General features: G+C 42.6%; 1 pseudogene; it reads left to right on the top strand.

Annotated features, from left to right (window-relative positions):
• Positions 1-2,068: 2,068 nt before the first annotated feature.
• Positions 2,069-3,560, top strand: LOC103732265 (annotated as a pseudogene).
• Positions 3,561-9,139: the final 5,579 nt, after the last annotated feature.

The raw sequence follows: 9,139 nt of genomic DNA on the forward strand, positions 1-9,139 counted from the left end.
GTACAACTGTATTAATTCAACTGTGAACCTAGAAACTTGCAGCCATTTGTGAAAGAGATATACTCTTGCTCTGGAGTGTGTTACTGAATATGTTAAAGCTGTAATGCTTCTTCTAATCATGTAGTTATTAAAAATTTACAAAAAATTAAATAATGATTTAAAAATAAAAAAAGAAAAAAAGGACAAAATAAATCTGCCAGTGGAATCCTAGGAAGCACCAGCAGTTAAAGAAGACAAGTGGAAGAATGGGTGGAAATCAGTGGACTTGTGAAGGAGGCAGCAGGAGCAGACGGCAGTGGTGGTACAGGAACCAGGGCGAAAGTGGCTTAAGAAAACTGATCAACATGGTCAGATACTCCCAGGAATTCAAGAAAAGTGAATCTGAGAAGCTTTTGTTGCATTTGGCAGTAAGGAGGTTATTGTTAAGCTTTACCTAGGAATTTCTTTTACACTGGGGGAATTCAAACTAAAATGAAATGAGGGTCAAATATGTTACTAGCAAACTGATTAATGTAAACTCAAGAAGTGGGATGTTGAGGGAAAAAGGAGGAAAGAATTTAGACATAATAGGCGCTTTAATGTGGAAAAGCCTTGAGCACATACACAGGTTTGGAAACTGGAGGGAGTGAAGTGGGGAAGTTAAAACTGAGGAATGCACTGGGTGATGACTCACACCACTAACCAAGCACTCAAGAGGCTGAGTGAGGCAGGAAGAGAATCGTGAGCTGGAGGCCAGCCTGGGCTACATAGTGTCTTCTGAGCTATCCTGGGCTACAGTGTGAGACCCTATCTCAAAACAAAGAAGAAAATTGAGGAAAGAGAGGAGACTATTGATAGTAAACTCGGGGTGTACAAATCTGGCCCGAGAGGACCACGTTTTGAAACGGAAGGGTTAGCTTTGAAAGGGAGAAAGATTTTGTGCTTCTTCCTCTGAGACTAAGAGGAAAGAACTCCAAATAGATCCTGAAGTAAACAACTTAGGTCTGGAGTTAAAAGTTGGGGGGTTAGGGGTTGGAGAGATGGCTCAGCTGTTAAGAGCACTACCTGTTCTTGAAGAAGATCCAGGTTCAAATCCCAGCACTCCCATGGCAGCTGACAACTGCCCATAACTCCAGATCCAAGGATCCAACATCCTCTTCTGTCCTCCGCGAGCATTCCATGACATGAATGCACTTACCTACGTGCAGGCAATACCCGTATACACATAAAATAAAAATAATAAATTAAAAAAGGGTTGGGTGTTTAGGCTGGGAATATAGCTCAGTGGTAGAGCATTTACCTAGCACGTGCAAGGCTCTAGCTTCTCTACCTTAAAAAAAGGAAGGAGAAGTTGAGGATTTCTTTCCTAACGACGTTTATTTTGTTTTGTTTTCTTTTCTCTTCTTACCCTTCTTCTGAAAGGGTCTCACATATCCCGACTGGCCTTGAACTCACCCTCTTGCCCCCACATCCCAGGTACTAAAATAACAGGCATGCCCACCACGCTTAGCTTTACTTACTAATTTCTATCACCTTTGTGAGTAAGGTCTTTATTGAAAGCAGTGGGACCTGGCCTGGTAGCTGCAGGCCTGAAATAAGAGTTTCTCAGGGAGGCTGAGGCTGTAGATTGAAAGTTCAAGGTCTGCATGGTCTACAGAGTGAATTGAAGGCAAGCAGTTGCCTGTGTTCATACATGAATGTGCATACACATCATACACACACAGACATGTGTTAACACACATGCAAACCTCAGTCTCATTTTATTTATTCATTTTAATTATTTTTATGTGTACGAGTGTTTTGCTTATATGTATGTAAGTGTACCACATGCATGCAATGCCTGCAGAAGATGTCAGCTCCCTTGGAACTGGAGTTACGGATGGTTGCTAGCTGTCATGTGGATGCTGGGAATGGAACCCAGGTCCTCTGCAAGAGCAGCCAGTGCTCTTAGCCGCTGAGGCATCTCCTTAGCACCCCACCCCATCGCGTTTTAAATGTCATGACTGGATCTTACATCCAGTTTATTCCCATAATCCTCTCCACCTGTAATTGTTTTGTCTTGTTTGCTTGCCGTCTCAATGACAAGACCATGCCAGATGATCTCCAAGGCACTGCCTCAACGATTCACACAAGCAGTGAGCAGTTCCAACTCTGCATTTGAAGCCAAAGTCTATGAAAACTTTGAAATGGTAGCTGTGTATTATGAAGAGAGATTGGTCGGTGAGCCCCAGAACTTGGATCACTGGCTGGATTATGGTGCATTCGGCCTCCTCACTGAAGACAACATCAAAGCACAGGAGTGTTTTTGGAAAGCCCTTTCCCTGAATGAGAGTCATAGCCACAGCTTGTTGCTGTGTGGTGTCCTCGCTGTCTTGACGGAGCACTATGACCAAGCAGAGATTTTCTTTGAGAATGCTACATGCTTGGAACCTACCAATGTTATCGCCCAGAATTTACTTGGTTTGTTCTATGAAGTTCAAAACAATGACATTGGAATGGAAAAGGTGTTCCATGAGGCATTCAAACAGCTCCAGGCATGAGCACAGCAAGGGAAACAGAAGAGCACTGGGACCATAGAGGACTCTGAGGTTGATGAGGGAGTGAAAATGGAGTCCAGCATAGGCCCTTGGGGAACCACAAATCATTCCTCCACAACAGCAATCAAGATGGAGGGAACAACAGGACCTGGTGCCGCACTGTCCAGTTTATATGAATTTCTCGAAGAATCTTCTAAGCTGCAGCCTTGAGTCCCAGGAGCCAATGCTAACTTCACAAACTCTGGACCAATCTCTTGTCCATAAGTCATCCAATGTGCTATTAAAAGAGATAATAGCAAAAAAAGTGGTTCCCAAACTCCTGGCACAAACTTCATGGAAACCATACGCTTCTTGATGAAAGTCAATGCTGTGCAGTTTGTGCACAGAGTTCTGGCACACAAGTTGTTGTGCAATCAAGGAGGACCCAGCTGTGACTATTACTTGGTCCTGGCCCATATACACCTTCTCAAGAAGGATTTTGCCAAGACAGAGGAATACCTTCAACAAGCAGCCCTGATGGACTACCTGGTATTGATTTTATAGACAGAGCCTCCTGAATGGAAGAGGGGAACCCTAATGTCTGGGGTGTGAAAGGCCATCTCTATTTTCTGAGTGGAAATCATGCTTAGGCCAAAGCGTGCTATGAGCGGACCATTGGTTTTGTAGTAGATGCTTCTGAGATGCATTTCATCTTCCTGCACCTGGGACACATCTGAGAGAGAGTATGAAAAAGTGAAGTAAACCTACATACAGGCCTGTGAGAGATCGCCTTCAAGCGTCACCTGGCTAGGACTAGGAATCACCTGTTACTGGCTAGAAGAACTCCCAGAGGCTGAGGATGCTCTCTCTGAAGCCAATGCATTGAACAACTATAACGCTGAAGTGTGGGCTTATTTGGCGCTGGTCTGTCTGAAGGCTGGACGGCAGCTGGAAGCTGAGCAGGCCTACAGGTACACCATAAAGTTGAATCTGAAAGATGAAGCTCTGTTTGCAGAAATCCACACTGTCCAGGAAATGCTTGGCTTTGGAAATCCATCTTTCTGACACCCTTACAAGTGAAGACTTTTTGATATGGGACTCTGGGCATATTTCCTTCCCAAATTGTCAGTATATGAAATTTAGCTATTTCCATTGGCTGTTGACAGTAAGTTGAATCACAATAAAAAAACAAAAAACAAAACAAAACAAAACAAAAAACCCTCACTTAAAAAAAAAGCACAAGACATGAGATTGAGGGCCGGTAGGGAGGTGGGGGTGGGTCTGAGAGGAGACAGCAGGGTGAATATGATTTAATACATTGTATGAAATTCTCAAAGAATCAATAAAACTTTCATTTCAAAACTACTGGTTACTTATATTAGCACAATCTACAACACTTGAGAGGAGGGAGATAAGAAAAAGTGCTACAATGTAATGTGGATTTACTTTCTTACTGAAATGTAGACAAGATGCACTTGGGAGAGCAGGAAAGTAATAAATTTAGACAGGTAGAGTGCTGTGTGCAAAATGCTGGCAGGACAGAGAGTTTTCAGGGCAGCGAACTTACTCTGTGTGATACTGTAATGGTGGGTACATGTCAGTACATATTTTTCTAAATCCATAAAACATACAACACCAAGAGTAATTCTTAATGTAAATTATGTACTTTGGATAATAGTGGTGAGTCAGCATATGTTTAGAAATTGTAACAGATGTACCGTTCTGGTGCAGGACTTGTGTGGTAGACTGTGCACCCGTGAGACAAGGAATACTGAGAGCCCAGGAGAAATGTAGGTAATACAGTTGAAGAAATATTTTCATTTCCTCTTGATGGAAATTTAAATATCCACATGGCCTGCAGGTTCCATCTGGAGCCATGCAGGAACAGCATGCAATGGTATGACAGGATCATGTAAAAAGAGGTAAGAAAACTCTACAGGAGTCAGGCTGTTAAAGACAAAGAACACAGGAAACTACAGTCCGTTATCAGCTGTTAGCCTCAGGCAGTGCGAAGAATGGGTTAGGGCTGGGGTGATTGTTTGCCTGGGGGCAAGGTGCCTACGAAAACATTGTTGGATGATCCCGTGGAAATGTCTCTTGTGGCCCAGAAAAGGGATGGCAGGGAAACAGAAGTACGAGTAGGGACATTTTGGAGGAGATAGGAAGGATGGATTCCTGTGAGGAATGAGAGAGGAAGGAGATAAGAGGTTTGAGAACAGTGGGTACTAGTGCCATGCGCTAGAATAGGCTTGAGGAAACAGCGATAAACTCGGTCATGGGTTCACTGAGGATGAAGTGCCTGCTAGGATTTAAATGGTAGCAAACACGTTTGGGAGGCATGCACATGCAGATGACCACCCAGGCCATGAGAAGGGATGAGACTCTCCAGGATGATGAGAGGTAAAGATGGCCCAGGACATAACTTGAAGGAACACCAGTGTTCTGACATGATTTACTATACTTTCCTGCACTTTATAGCAAGGAATATTAATTTACTCTACTTATACATCTTTTTAGTTAAGAGCTGCCAGCTCACAGACTCAGCACCCTGCAGCTCATACTTAGCAAGCAAACCCTTGAGACTCCTCCTAGCCTACCCAGTTGTAATACACACTGACATCTGAAAAGTATCACGCCAAGTTCTTTTTTTTTCATTCAGGACTCAGTACCAGGAAAAAATTAATATAAAAGAAAAAAATCACATTAACTAAGTATGCTTTGTTATATTTCTAAAGATTTATTTTTATTATTTTTGATTATGTGTGTGTGTGCATGAGCACATGTGTTCAGGTGCCTGAGGCTGACAGAGGAGCCAGAGCCACTTGAGCTGGAGTAGTTGTGAGTTGCCCACATAGGTGCTGGGACTTGAACTCTGGTCCTCGGGAAGAGCAGTATGTGCTGTTACTGCTGAACCATCTCTCCAGACCCCTAAGTATGGTTTAAAAGAAATTAGTAAGAAGACACAGATTTTTTTTTAAAAATCTTTAAATGTATTCTGTCTTCTAAGCTTAGCGAGTGTTCAATGACCCCTCATACATATGACAAGCCACCAGAAAACCAATTATTAATTATACCATGAAACAAAGGAACATACAGGTTTTTTAAAAGAGGAAGCATAATACAAACTCTCCTAGATAAGTACAAAGACCCCTGATGCCATTCTGGGGAACTGCAGTTTGCCTTACTTAATCAACACATTTCACTATGTGAATCACAGTCCTAATGCTGGGAAGGTGGTGCTTCTGCATAAAACTTATGATCATAAAATATCAATGTATTTAAGTATTGCCGTCAATTATTTAGATGTCTCTGACTACCAAATTCTCTTATTTGGAGAAGCAAACCTAGTAAGTTAACTGAAATACTGCTTACTTCAATTTGAATAGTCATACAAACAAGGAAGAAGGCAACACAAATACAGACACCATCTGGGATCTTTAGGAAATACAACAGACATTTTTCCATTAAGTACATTTTAGACCATGCATTGGGGAAATGCATTTTCAAAACCTCCTCTACTATCTACGTATCCACGTACCTATGAAGTACTGAGGTCTGGATGATCTATATCATCATAGTGAGCAGTCTGGACTTTACAAATATGTAAAGGGAAGGTCCATAAAGAAGGATGAGATCTGACGTGGTAGCCAGAGGCCCTCATCTGTATTGTCAGAGAGACCACTCTGGCACAAAATTAGAGCACAGGGGGTTGAGAGCCCAGTGAAGAGGCTGTTACAAAATTAACTTCATGCAAAATGTTAGTGCGTAAGATTAATGGTGAGGGTGGGAAGAAAATGAGTAGAAAGGAAGATACTGAGAAATCAGTGTGGGATTTGAGGACCAATTTTGAGGTTATCCGGGAACAAGGCTTAGACACTTTGATTTTTTAATTAATAATTAGAGTGTGTGTGTGTGTGTGTGTATAAATCCCATAACATACATTGGGAACTCAGAGGACAACTTGTGAGAGCTGGTCCTTTCCTTCCACCATGTGGGTTCCAGGGACCAAACGCAGGTCCTCAGGCTTGGCAGCAGACACCTTTTAAGTACATATCAATATTAATAGATATTAATCATTTTTAACCTGTATTTTTGGACATGCTAAGTAAGCAGTAATTGATGGCTTATTTTGGAATTACAGTTAACTCTTCATAATGATCTGTAAACATCATAACTAAACCAGGAAAAGCACTTAATTAATTCTTTTAAAATTAATTTTTGACAGTTTCATACTCTTTATTTCACTCTTTATTTCACAGATCCTTTTACTGTGTTCTATAAACAGCGGTTTGCTATTCTAAATGAATTGTACCTTCTTTCAGTATATGCTGTCTATCCCCTCAAACTGTGATGAAAATTTTAGTTGTTTTTAATATGACTAAAGGCAAGAAAAACAAAACTTAATCTGTTAGTTTTCTAAGAATTATCATTTCATAGATTTTTTTTAAAAGTCTTCCACCAGTTATCCTGAAGCATGGATGTTCTACAGCTAAGATGCTATTTCTCATCTTAATTCCACAATTACTGCCACCAGCAACAATTCTATTACCATAACTATGCCTACTATCACTACTACCATAGTTAAATGTGGCAGATTTTATTGCATGCATCTATGTATCACAAACTACTACACATATCTTACATGTGTAACTCGTTAACTTGTTGATGACTTTGTAATATTCCCAGCAGTTCTGTGAAGAAAGCACAAAGGTTTTCTTCATTATTTCAAGAACACTGAGCCCCAGGAAGGAGGACAAACTTGTCCAAAGTCACAAAGCTACCATAGGGCAGGCTTGGGGTCCAGCCTGGTGGGAGACTGTAATTTGGGTGGTCAGTGGTCAACCATGGTGGTCAACCACGGTCAACTGAACCTTTCTTTCAGTATTTCTATCCTGGCAGAGTGGCCTCCTGCACTGACTTCAGGGTAGGCCAGGTGACTTGTCTGGCGTTAGTAGGTGCAGCCTGTTGTAGTGTTTGCTCTCCTAGCACAGTTCTTTTGGAGACCCAGTTGCCACATGCTGAAAAGTCTAAGTCACATGTAGTGGTCTCATCGAAAAGCCCATACAACTGTCAGCACCAACTGCCAGCCATCTAGGGAGTCAGCTCAGCCGCCATCTGACTGCAACTGCATGAAATGCCCCAAATGGATCCAGCAACAGAACTGTGTGTGGGGGTCAGGAAAACCAGAAGAGCGCAGATGATAAGCGGCTGTCATTTTGAGCTACGAAGTTTTAGAGTGAGTTGCTAAAAGCCCCAAACAAAACCCTATCAGCTTGTTCCCAGAGTCCTGTTCTTAACCACTTTGTGTTCTGAGCTGAAGCTATCTGCATTAAGTTATCTGCCATTTATTTACCGTGGATTTGTAGCTACTTATTGTCTTAAATCTAGATTTATGAAATATATGTGTGTGTCAAGCTATAGGTGCTTACTACTAATAATTTCTACATCAAATCCAAAATGTGCTGTGGATTCAAACTTAACAAACTACTAACCATTACCAAAATTTTCTGTTTTACCCTAAGAACCTATTTCTAGAAAGAATGGAATCTATTTTACTCTGTGAAGGACTTATGACAGTGATGTACTCTCACTCAATCATCTAACGAAGAGCTAAGATGTTTTACAAATGTTGTATTTTAACAACCATTCTGCATAGTCTACACACTTCTCAGCACCACATGTGTAGGAATAGAGAGATGGCAGCTGATAGGGCAGAGCCCAAGTTTACACTCTTCCAGTTCTGCTGCCATACAGGCAACCTGTGCTGCATAAACCCTACTCATAATTATGATCATATAATTAAACATAATTATTATCATAATTATAGTCCTAGGCTCTGTCTGAAGTCCTGTCCTTCCTTCCCTCCTTCCTCCTTCCTTCCTTCCTTCCTCCTTCCTTCCTCCTCCCTTCCTCCTTCCTTCTTCCTTCCTCCTTCCTTCCTCCTTCCTTCCTCCCTTCCTCCTTCCTTCTTCCTTCCTCCTTCCTTCCTCCTCCCTTCCTCCTTCCTTCCTCCTCCCTTCCTCCTTCCTTCATCCTTCCTCCTTCCTTCCTTCCTTCCTCCTTCCTTCCCTCCTTCCTCCTTCCTTCCTCCTCCTTCCTTCCTTCCTTCCCTCCTTCCTCCTTCCTTCCTTCCTTCCTTCCTCCTTCCTTCCTCCTCCCTTCCTCCTTCCTCCTCCCTTCCTCTTTCCTTCCTCCTCCCTTCCTCCTCCCTTCCTCCTTCCTTCCCTCCTTCCTCCTTCCTTCCTTCCTTCTTCCTTCCTCCTTCCTTCCTCCTCCCTTCCTCCTTCCTTCCTCCTCCCTTCCTCCTTCCTTCATCCTTCCTCCTTCCTTCCTTCCTCCTTCCTTCCCTCCTTCCTCCTTCCTCCTTCCTTCCCTCCTTTCTCCTTCCTCCTTCCTTCCCTCCTTCCTCCTCCTTCCTTCCTTCCTTCCTCCTTCCTTCCTCCTCCTTCCTTCCTTCCTTCCTCCTCCTTCCTTCCTTCCTTCCCTCCTTCCTCCTCCTTCCTTCCTTCCTCCCTTCCTCCTTCCTTCCTTCCTTCCTTCCCTCCTTCCTTTTTTTCTTTCTTTTCTGTCTTTTCCAGACAAGGTCTCCCTGTAGCCCCAGCTGGTTTGGCATTTGCTACCAGGCTGGCCTTGATCTCACAGAG

Source organism: Nannospalax galili, unplaced genomic scaffold, assembly GCF_000622305.1.
Source record: "Nannospalax galili isolate Female #2095 unplaced genomic scaffold, S.galili_v1.0 scaffold1895, whole genome shotgun sequence".
NCBI lineage: Eukaryota > Metazoa > Chordata > Mammalia > Rodentia > Spalacidae > Nannospalax > Nannospalax galili.